The following is an 11,869-nucleotide window of genomic DNA, read 5'->3' on the forward strand; positions in this document are numbered from 1 at the left end:
TGGAGATGGTGCGAGGGGACAGTAACTGCAGTGAGACAGGGAGACGAGCAGGGAGGGTTGATGAGAAGGGGGCAGTAACTGCAGTGAGACAGGGGCACCAGCAGATGGAGATGTTGAGAGGGGACATTAACTGCAGTGAGACAGTAACTCCAGCATGTGGAGATGGTGAGCCAAAGATGATGGGAATTTCTATGTGACTGAGAGTTTTAAAGTTTCCGCAATTTTTTTTTTATTTTTTTATTTTAGAGATACAGCACTGAAACAGGGCCTTCGGCCCACCGAGTGCCTGCCGACCAACAACCACCCATTTATACTAACCCTACAGTAATCCCATATTCCTACCACCACTAGGGGCCATTTACAATGGCCAATTTACCTTTCAACCTGTAAGTCTTTGGCTGTGGGAGGAAACCGGAGCACCCGGCGAAAACCCACGTGGTCACAGGGAGAACTTGCAAACTCCACTCAGGCAGTACCCAGAATCGAACCCGGGTCCCTGGAGCTGTGAGGCTGCGGTGCTAACAGCAAGTTTGAGGAATTTACTTCATGTGAGCTTGAGCTGCTGAATAAAATAATGTCAATACAAATTGTGTTAAATAGCTGTTTTCCTACTATGTAATCACTTGTGACATTAAAGTGTTTCCTGTTTGGAAAATTATTTTGAGTGGTTAGATGTAATTTGTGAATAAAACGACAGCATCAAATAAAACTCAAACAATCATTTACAAATAAATACTCCCTAAATAAGTTGTGTCGAGTTCTTCATCAATAAAGTATTGACATCTCTCTCTCTCACTTCTGTTTCGATGCTGGTATCTTCTGTTCTATAACTAAGAGTCATGGAAGTTTTGATCCAATTGGATTTAGAAAGTTTGTATTTAATCTGCTTTCAGATACCAGCCAGACAATGAATTCACGATCATAACAACTCCGAGACTTTTTGCATCTACTTTCTGCTAGTGTAAACAGTCTCTCCTTATATCTCCAAACTGGGGGAAAGATTTTTAATATAATTAATTTCACCAGGACAGCAGCTGCAGAGCAGTTGGAACCTCCTGAATTTAGACAAGCGATGAACAAAATTCCCTCTTTTTCCCAAAGAGCGCAGAGGAAAGAAACAGTTAGGAAGCAAAGGGAAACAAGTGACACTTTATTGCAGCAGCAAAAACTCTTTGTCAGAATGTGGAAATCGTTATCGCTGTGTTTTATATAAACTGGAGGTGAAAAGTGGAAGGTTTTTAATACGATCTGTGATTAAATGGTCAGTTTCCAGCTTTTTAAACACTTGTAACATTGAAATTGTAAATGCTAAGAACGTTTATGTCCCATGGTTGCAGGGTAATACATATATACAGCAGCATCAAATAAAGTACAAAGACTCATTGACAAATACAACTGTAAATATGGGTCAGAATTGTGGGGGGAAATGTCACCAGTTGTAAAAGTTCTCTTGGCTGCATCATTAACCTGGCTCCAGTTTCAGATTTTGTCAAACAGTGGAATTGCAAATCCAATTAAAACTTCCTGTTTTTATTGCCGTCAAACAGGCCTCTCAAGCAAAAACTCTTTGCTAGATTTTCAAGGTAACTGCAGTGAGACATTTTCAGTCATTTTCTGAACTTTCTGTTAACTGGAGGTGAATAGTTAAAGACATATAATGCAATTTGTGTTCAATGGACAATATCCAAACCGGTTCCTCCATGTTTTAAAATAACAGCACCGTTTCTGCACGTTTAATGAGGTTTTGGGGGAGGGAGAGAGAGAGACGGACAGACAGGTTTCTGGCTGGAATGGTCCATTTTGTATATGACTGGAATATCCCTCCCTCCCACCTTCCTATACACAGAGGCTAATGTTGGACTGCCCCATACGTGGGAGGCAGTGTCCAGATAGAGGAAGCTGAGAGCTGGTTGGATGAGCTGTACTTTGGGTGTACTGGGTGTTTGAGTGGAAGGTTCTGGCACATATTAGTTCAAAGTCAGCCACCGTTATTTATTTCCATGCGGCTATTGTGTGAAGGTGAGTTTCTGTGTCTTAGTCTCTGTGGCTCTGTGACGTGTGTGTGTGTGTGTGTGTGTGTGTGTGTGTGTGTGTGTGTGTGTGTGTGTGTGTGTGTGTGTGTGTGTGTGTGTGTGTGTGTGTGTGTGTGTGAGAGAGCGAGAGAGAGAGAGAGTCCATCCTGAATCGCTCGCTCACTGTCCCAGTCCTGACCCTTTTTCTCCAATTCGAACCGCAATACCCCTGTCCTGGATCTATTCCCCAAGGGCGAGCTAATGGAGCGCAGAGCATATGGGATGGTGAGTATCATATCTTTATTGTATCTCTCTGCCTTTCTCCTTCCTTCTGACTCAATCCTTCTCTCAATCTCTCTTTGTCAATCTCTCTCTGTCTCTCTCCCTGTCACAATCTCATTCTGTGTTTCTCTCGCTGTGTGTGTTTCTTCCTCCTTCTGTCTCAATCTATCACTCTCTCATTCTCTCTCTCTCTATCAAGCTCTCTCAGTCTCGCAATCTTCTCTTTCTCAGTCCCTCTGTCACTTTCAGTGTCTCTCTCTTTCTCTCTCAATCATCTTTATCTTTCTTTGTGTTTCTCTCTCTATCTCTGTGATTCTCTATGTGTCGTTCTCTCTCACTGGCTTTCTCTCTTTCAGTCTCTGTCTCTCAAACTCTCTCTCTCTCATTCTCTCTCTCTTTCAATTCCTGGGTCTCTCAATGTATTGCCTTCTCATTGTGTTTCTCTGTTTCTCTGTGTGTGATCCCCTTTGTGTCTCTCTCACTGGCTTTCTCTCTGTCTCTCTGATGCCTGCAATTTCTTTTTTTTGCACTGGAGTGCTACAGTGGAAATTCGGTAACTGAGAATAACTAAGTCTTAATTTTATCTTAAATCTAATCTGTCTTTTAGTTCGCAGATTAACTTAGCAGTTGCTGTTAGGGTTGGAGAAGGTGAGATTTAGACCAGCTTTAAGCAGGGTTCACTCAGGCTCTGCTTGCAGCTGCACCTTGTTAATTAGATAACTGGCTTAAACCATTTTTAAGGGGGCTAGAGTCGGTCAGTATAAAACTAGGCCATCTTACAGTGCTGACTTTGTCTACACTGGAGTGCGGACTTGGGTTGCATTAGAGTGCTATAGTCGAAGTTTGGTAACTGAGGAAGTTCGGGAAGGAGGGAGCGAGGAGCGCCTTTATTTTCTACCTGCCCTCTGAGTGAGGGGATCCGAGAGCTTCCAAAGAGCACAGCTGATTGGGAGAAGACTCGGAGGGCGGAGTAAGTATTAAAAACTTAGCTCTGGTAAAAAAACTGGAAGTGACGTCACAGGAAAGCTGTGATCTGATTCGCTGGTAGGGAATTTCTTTTTACTGAATTTGAAAATAAAACATTGATAAAAATTGATTAAAACCCTAATTAACTAACTAATAAGTGGAGTAACTAAACCAGAGGGAGGAGATTACGGTATTTACTTAGCATTTAATATTTATAGTAGGAATATCACACGAGGGACCATATAGTCAATTATAACAATTTAGTAAGGATTTAATAAATATTTATTTATTTTAAATTAATTAGTGCTGGAGATGTCAGTTGGAGGGGTGAAGTGCTTCAACGGTGAGATGTGGGAGGTCAGTGACGCTTCCAGCGTTCTGGACGACTACGTCTGCAGGAAGTGTACCCAGTTGCAGCTCCTCACAGATCGCATGGATCGGGTGGAGCGGCAACTGGATGCACTGAGGAGCATGCAGGTGGCAGAAAGTGTCATAGACAGGAGTTTTAGAGAAGTAATTACAGTCAAGTTGCAGGCAGATAGACGGGTGACCGCTAGAAGGGGCAGGCAGTCAGTGCAGGAATCCCCTCTGGCTATCCCCCTCTCTAGGAAGTATACCGTTTTAGATACTGTTGGGGGGGATTGCCTATCAGAGGAAAACAGCAGCAGCCAGAGTAGTGGCACCATGGCTGGAACTGTTGTTCAGCGGGGTGGGAAAAAGCGCAGAAGAGCGATAGTCATAGGGGACTCGATAGTCAGGGGGACAAATAGACGTTTCTGTGGACGTGAAAGAGACTCCAGGATGGTATGTTGCCTCCCTGCCACCAGGGTCAAGGATGTCTCTGAAGGGACAGGTGGCATTCTGAAGGGGGAGCGTGAACAGCCAGAGGTTGTGGTGCACATCGGTACCAATGACATAGGCAGGAAGAGTGACGAGGTCCTGCAGGGGGAGTTCAGGGAGTTAGGTAGAAAGTTAAAAGACAGGACCTCTAGGGTTCTAATCTCGGGATTACTCCCTGTGCCACGTGCCAGTGAGGCTAGAAACAGGAGGATAGTGCAGCTCAACACAAGGCTGAACAGCTGGTGCAGAAGGGAGGGTTTCAGATATCTGGACCATTGTGATCTCTTCAGGGACAGATGGGACCTGCACAAGAAGGACGGGTTGCATCTAAACTGGAGGGGAACAAATATCCTGGCTGTGAGGTTTGCTAGCGTCACTCGCGAGGGTTTAAACTAGCATGGCACGGGGGTGGGAACCAGAACAGGGGGACAGCAAATGAAATAAATGAGGGGCAACTGGTAAATAAGGCCAGTAAGACTGAGAGGAAGAGCAGTCAGGGAAATGTTGCGGAGCGCAGCGGGACTGGTGGTCTGAAGTGCATTTGTTTCAATGCAAGAAGTATAACAGGTAAGGCAGATAAACTTACAACTTGGATTAGTACTTGGAACTATGATGTTGTTGCTATTACAGAGAATTGGTTGAGGGAAGCACAGGATTGGCAGCTAAATGTTCCAGGATTGAGAAGCTTCAGGCGGGATAGAGGGGGATGTAAAATGGGTGGGGGAGTTGCATTACTGGTTAAGGTGAATATCACAGCTGTACTGCGTGAAGACACCTCGGAGGGGTCGTCCAGCGAGGCAATATGGGTGGAGCTCGGAAAAGAAAGGGTGCAGTCACGATGTTGGGGGTTGACTACAGCCCTCCCAACAACCAGCGGGAGGTAGAAGAGCAGATATGTAGAAAGATTTTGGGAAGATGTAAAGTAGGCAGGGTTGTAGTGGTGGGTGATTTTAACTTCCCCGATATTGACTGGGACTCATTCAGTGCTTGCAGCTTGGATGGGGCAGAATTTGTAAGGAACATCCAGGAGGGCTTCTTGAAACAATATGTAGATAGTCCAACTAGGGATGGGATCGTACTGGACCTGGTATTGGGAAATGAGTCCGGACAGGTGGTCGAATATTCAGTTGGGGATCATTTTGGGAACAGTGACAATAATTTCGTAAGTTTCAAGGTACTTGTGGATAAGGGTAAGAGTAGTCCCCGGGTGAAGGTGCTAAATTGAGGGAAGGCAAATTATAACAATATTAGGCAGGAACTGAAGAATTTAGAATGGGGGCGGCTGTTTGAGGGCAAATCATCATCTGACATATGGCAGTTTTTCAAACGTCAGTTGATTAGAATCCAGGACCAACATGTTCCTGTGAGGAAAAAGGATAAGTTTGGCATGTTTAGGGAACCTTGGATAACGCGGGATAATGTGAGCCTAGTCAAAAAGAAACAGGAAGCATTCCTAAAGGTTGAAAGGCTAGGAACAGACGAATCCTTTGAGGAATATAAAGACAGTAGGAAGGAACTTCAGCAAGGAGTCAGGAGGGCTTAAAGGGGTCCTAAAAAGTCATTGGCAAACAGGATTAAGGAAAATCCCAAGGGTTTTTATACGTATATAAAGAGCAACAGTGCAACGAGGGAAAGAGTTGGCCCTCTCAAGGACAGAGAAGGGAATCTAAGTGTGGACTCAGAGGAAATGGGCGAGGTACTAAATCAGTACTTTGCATCAGTATTTACCAAAAAGAAGGACTTAGTGGATGATGAGCCAAGGGGAGGGAGTGTAGATAGTCTCAGTCATCTCATTATCAATAAGGAGGAGGTGTTAGGTGTCTTGCAATGCATTAAGGTAGATAAGTCCCCAGGGTCTGATGGGATCTACCCCAGAATACTGAGGGAGGCAAGGGAAGAAATTGCTGGGGCCTTGACAGAAATCTTTGCATCCTCATTGGCTACAGGTGAGGTCCCAGAGGACTATAGAATAGCCAATGTTGTTCCTTTGTTTAAGAAGGTTAGCAAGGGTAATCCAGGAAATTATAGGCTGGTGAGCCTTACGTCAGTGGTAGGGAAATTATTCGAGAGGATTATTCGGGACAGGATTTACTCCCATTTGGAAACAAATGGACTTATTAGCAAGAGGCAGCATGGTTTTGTGAAGGGGAGGTCGTGTTTCACTAATTTGATTGAGTTTTTTGAGGAAGTGACGAAGATGATTCATTAAAGAAGGGCAGCGAATGATATCCAAATGGACTTCCGTAAAGCCTTTGACAAGGTCCCTCATGGCAGACTGGTACAGAAGGTGAAGTCACACGCGATCAGAAGTGAGCTGGCAAAATGGATGCAGAACTGGCTCGGTCATAGAAGACAGAGGAAAGTAGTGGAAGGGTGCTTTTCTGATTGGAGGGATTAGACTAGTGGTGTTCCGCAGGGATCAGTGCTGGAACCTTTGATGTTTGTAGTATATATAAATGCTTTGGAGGAAAATGTAGCTGGTCTGATTAGTAAGGTTCCGGACGAAACAAAGGTTGGTGGAGTTGCGGGTAGTGCTGAGGATTGTCAGAGGATACAGCAGGATATAGATTAGTTGGAGACTTGGGCGGAGAAATGGCAGATGGAGTTTAATCTGGACAAATGTGAGGTAATGCATTTTGGAAGGTCGAATGCAGGTGGGAAGTATACAGTAAACGGCAGAACCCTGAGGAGTATTGATAGGCAGAGAGATCGGGGCGTACAGGTCCACAGGTCACTGAAAGTGGCAACGCAGGTGGGTAAGGCATTCAAGAAGGCATACGGCATGCTTGCCTTCATCAATCGGGGCATAAAGTATAAAAATTGGCAAGTCATGCTGCAGCTGTACAGAACTTTAGTTCGGCCACACTTCGAATATTGCGTGCAATTCTGGTCGCCACACTACCAGAAGGACGTGGAGGCTTTGCAGAGGGTACATAAAAGGTTTAACAGGATGTTGCCTGTTCTGGAGGGCATTTGCAATGAGGAGAGGTTGGATAAAATCGGATTCTTTTCACTGGAACGGCGGCATGATAGAGGTTTACATGATTGGAATGGACAGAGTGGATAGTCAGAAGCTTTTTCCCAGGGTGGAAGAGTCAGTTACTAGGGGACATAGGTTTAAGGTGAGAGAGGCAACGTTTAGAGGATATGTGCGAGGAAAGGTGGTGAGTGCCTGGAACTTGCTGCCAGGGGAGGTGGTGGAAACAGTTACAATAGCGACGTTTAAGAGGCATCTTGACAAATACATGAATACGATGGGAATAGAGGGATATGGTCCCCTGAAGTGCAGAAAGTTTTAGTTTAGGTAGGCATCAAGATAGGCGCAGGCTTGGAGGGCAGAGTGGCCTGTTTCTGTGCTGTACTGTTCTTTGTTCATTGTTCTTTGGTCTCCCTCTTCAAATAAAGAAAACACAAACACACCATGAACTGAGCATAATGCTGGGATTTTCACGGCGTTGCTCTTATTGAAGGATGAAACAATCCCTCTGGGAAGGCATGGATACTTAAATAAGGAACGGGAAGCAGCGTCGGGAAAAAGATTCTGAGAGTCAATGAATTTTAGTGAATTCATATAATTCTATCGGTGTTTCACTATATAGTTCAGGTCAGATAAGAAATACCTTTAAAAAGGTGTAAATCCGAGTTACATTTATCGTGACGTGGGAATTAAAGCCACGAAAAGGATTTCCTTCCTTTGCACACGTTATCCATTCCAAAATGTTCAGGCTGCATTCCAACTTTTCAGCTTCAGAAGGACAGAGATCAATACATGTGAAGCTAAGATGGCCAGGAAATGAACCCGATTCAACTGCTTGAAATGACAGCTATGTTCATCATTATACACCATCGCCTGTCGCGATTAGACAATGTAGTGCTTCTGTTGAGTTCAGGACTGAACCGCTAAATTCGAGCTTCTGTAACTTGATACACACTCAATAGCGAATGTCATAAGCATCAGTCTCTCAACAGACAGCTGGATTTCAATTTTATTTGAGTCCAGGATCCATTTCACAGCCCTGGCAGGTGGATTGTCGCGGTGTGTTATGAGGCTTAGTTGTATGTTTCACAGGAGCTGAAAAGGAATTGAAAACATTGAGCATTCTTGGGAGAAAATCAACATTTAATTCAGGAGAATAAATCAACAGAGAGAGAAATGACTTCAGAAAAACAATGTGCTTCACTGTAGCTGTTCTTTTTTTTCTGTCTCTGATCCAATTTGATGGCGGTAAGTAATACTTATCGACAGGAAGGGACGGAGGTCACAAGGTAAACACTGTGTGAGGGAATGCCTTCAGGAGGCCGCAGTCTCACCAACAGATTGGTGACTTTCCCCTGTGTATCTTCAAAGAGTCGGTGAGTTTTTCAATGGAAACGTGGCTGCTGAAAGTCTTGAAGAAGTAAACTTCCTGATTGCACAGAAGACTTATTTAGTTATTTCGAGATACAGCACTGAAACAGGCCCTTCGGCCCACCGAGTCAGCGCCGACCAACAACCAACCAATGAAATTAATCCCACATTTTCTGATCAACCTGCAAGTCTTTGGCTGTGCGAGAAAACATGAGCACACTGCGAAAGCCCAAAAGCTCACAGGGAGATCTTGCAAACTCCGCACAGTCAGTGCCAAGAAGTGAACACAGGTTGCTGGAGGTGTGAGGTTGCGGCACTAACCACTGCGCCACTGTGCCACCCCAAAGCATGTTAGCTGCGAGCATGCTTGTGAATGGTGGCAAGCATTGAATCGGATTTGGTAACAAAACACAAGGCATTGTGACATCATGGGTGGCACAGTGGTGCAGTGGTTAGCACCGCAGCCTCACAGCTCCAGCGACCCAGGTTCAATTCTGGGTACTGCCTGTGTGGAGTTTGCAAGTTCTCCCTGTGTCTGCGTGGGTTTTCTCCGGGTGCTCCGGTTTCCTCCCACAAGCCAAAAGACTTGCAGGTTGGTAGGTAAATTGGCCATTATAAATTGCCCCTAGTATAGGTCGGTGGTAGTGAAATATAGGGACAGGTGGGGACGTGGTAGGAATATGGGATTAGTGTAGGATTAGTATAAATGCGTGGTTGATGGTCGGCACAGACTCGGTGGGCCGAAGGGCCTGCTTCAGTGCTGTATCTCTAAACTAAACTAAACACTCCAATTACACGCAATCTTCACGAGAACAGAATTTCGTGGGAATGTTCAGCAGTTCTGGCAGCATCTGTGGAGGGAGAAACACAGTGAACCTTTCAGGTCGATGAGCCTTCCTCAGCATTGTCTCTACCCACCATCACTATAGCCTTAGAATTAAATAATGAATACCACAGTCACTACAGTATCAGAGTCTGTCAGGTGCAGATTGAACTGGGCAACCACATAGAAAAATCAGAGAAATTTTATGGCACAGAAAGAGGCTACATGGCTCATTGTTTCTGCGGCGGCCAAAAATCGAGCCACCCCGCTTCATCCCAACTTCCAGCATTTGTCCCACAGCCCTGCAGGTTACTGCACTTGAGGTGCATATCCATAGACCTTGATAAACGATTTGAGGCTTTCTGCCTCTCCCACCTTGACAGGCAGTACATTCCAGATTCCGACTACCCTCCGGGTGAAAATAAGCTTTTCTTCTTGTCCCCTCTAATCTTTCAAGCAGTCACTTTAAATCTATGTGCCCCAGTCACTGAGGTCTCTGCTAAGGTAAATAGGCCATTATTAGGCACTCTATCCAGGCCGCTAAGAACTTTTTACATCTCAATCCAATCTCCTCTCATTCTTTGATTTTTCAATGTAAACAACCACAGCCTATCCAACCTTTCCTCACACCTGCATTTGTCCCAAACCTGGCAACATCCTCGTAAATCTTGTCGAGAATCTGCCTAGTGCAATTACATCCTTTCTGTAATGAGGTGACCACAACTGCACACAGTACTCAAGTTGAGGAAGAACAAATGATTTATACAGTTCCAGCACAACATCCCTGCTCTTATACCCTGTACCTCGACGAATAAAGGAAATGATTCCATATGCCCTCTTAACCACCTTATCGACCTGTCCTGCTACCTTCAGGGATCAGTGGACATTAAATGCAATGTGTTTCACGTCCTCTGCACCTCTCAGTATTTCCCATTAATCGTGTAATCCTTTGCCTTGTTTCACTTTCCCAAATGCATCACTTCACAATTTGTAGTTTATTTTAGTTTCGTTGAGTTTCTCTGGGTTGAATTTAATTTGTCATTTTTCAGCCCACCTGACCAGTCTATTGATATCTGCCTGCAGCCTGCAGCTATCCTCCTCACCATCAACCACATGACAGATGTTTGTGCGGTCATTAAACCTGTTGATCATGCCCCCTGCATCTATATCCAAATCGTGAATATATTCCACAAAATTAAGGGAACCTGGTACTGAGCCATGTGGGACACCACTGGAAACTGCCTTCCAGTCACCATTACACCGGACTACAATCATTCTTTGTTTCCTGTCACTGAGTCAATTTTACATCCAGCTTACTACATTTCTCAGGATCCCATGGTTTTTCCTTTCTAAAGCAGTCCACCATTTGGGACCTTGTCAAAAGCAGATAGACGACACTAATGGGATTCGAACCCACGCGTGCAAAGCACAAGGGATTAACAATCCATCGCCTTAATCACTCGGCCACCTCGTCGTATAACTGCAGCGTTACCGAGACGAATAAAAATATGTTTCGCCGCATAGAGAATGATCGATGCTGATTGAATTCATCACTCACAAACAGAATCAGAGACTGATAGACACAGAATATTTCCCATATTCACATACTGTGCAACTATTGTCAGAGCCAGAATGAATCATACACTCAGACACCACTACTGGAGACTGACAGATGAGGAATGAATCTCACACTCACATCCAATCCCAGAAACTGACAGGTTCACACTGTATTTCGGTCACATACCGGAGGAGAGAGTGGCAGAAACAGAATGATTCCCACCCCGACTCATACAACCAGAGACTATTAGATAATCCGCATTAGCATTAATCCACTAAACACACAGATATTTGCAGAATTAATCCAACACACGCACATAGTGCCATAGGGTGACAGAGACAGAATTCACCCAACACATATACACAGTCCCAGAGACTGACAGTTTCAAAATTATTCCACCAGAGAGTGACAGACGCTGAATTAATCCAACACATACACACTATGCCAGAGAGTGACAGACACACAATTAATTTGACACTGAATAATAGAGACGGTTTGATAAGGTCCGAATCTCACTCCAATTAGTTGTCCAATAAGGGCCATTTTTTGTGTCGCCTGCAAACTTATTGATCATGCCCCCACATTTACATCCAAATCATGAATATAGATCACATAAATCAGGGCACCTACTGCTGAGCTGTGCGGGACACCACTGTAAACACCCTTCCAGTCGCAAATACACGGGATTACAATTACCCTTTGCTTTCTGCCACTGATACAATTTTCCATCCAGCACGCTACATTTTCTTTTCTCTCAAGGGATTTACTCTTTTAACCAATCTTCTATTTGGGTCCTTGTGAAGAACAGAAGAACAACAGAATGGAATTTGAAATAAAAACTAGAAATGCTGGTAACACTCAGCTTGTCTGGCAGCATCTGTGGAGAGAGAAGCAGAGTTAATGTTTCAGGTCAGTGACCCTTCTTCAGAACTGGCAAGTATTAGAAATGTAAAAGGTTATAAGCAATTAAAGTGGGGGTAGGGCAAGAGATAACAAAGGAGAAGGTGTAGATAGGACATGGTCACAGAATAGCTGACTAT

At 44.4% G+C, this 11,869-nt stretch overlaps 1 non-coding gene across 1 annotated transcript; it reads right to left on the minus strand.

Annotated features, from left to right (window-relative positions):
• Positions 1-10,660: 10,660 nt before the first annotated feature.
• On the minus strand, positions 10,661-10,745 carry trnan-guu (transfer RNA asparagine (anticodon GUU)). Its single transcript has one exon. It is a non-coding gene; the product is annotated as a tRNA-Asn (tRNA).
• Between the last annotated feature and the right edge of the window lie 1,124 nt (positions 10,746-11,869).

Source organism: Heterodontus francisci, unplaced genomic scaffold (genome assembly GCF_036365525.1).
Source record: "Heterodontus francisci isolate sHetFra1 unplaced genomic scaffold, sHetFra1.hap1 HAP1_SCAFFOLD_316, whole genome shotgun sequence".
NCBI classification, from domain to species: Eukaryota; Metazoa; Chordata; class Chondrichthyes; order Heterodontiformes; family Heterodontidae; genus Heterodontus; species Heterodontus francisci.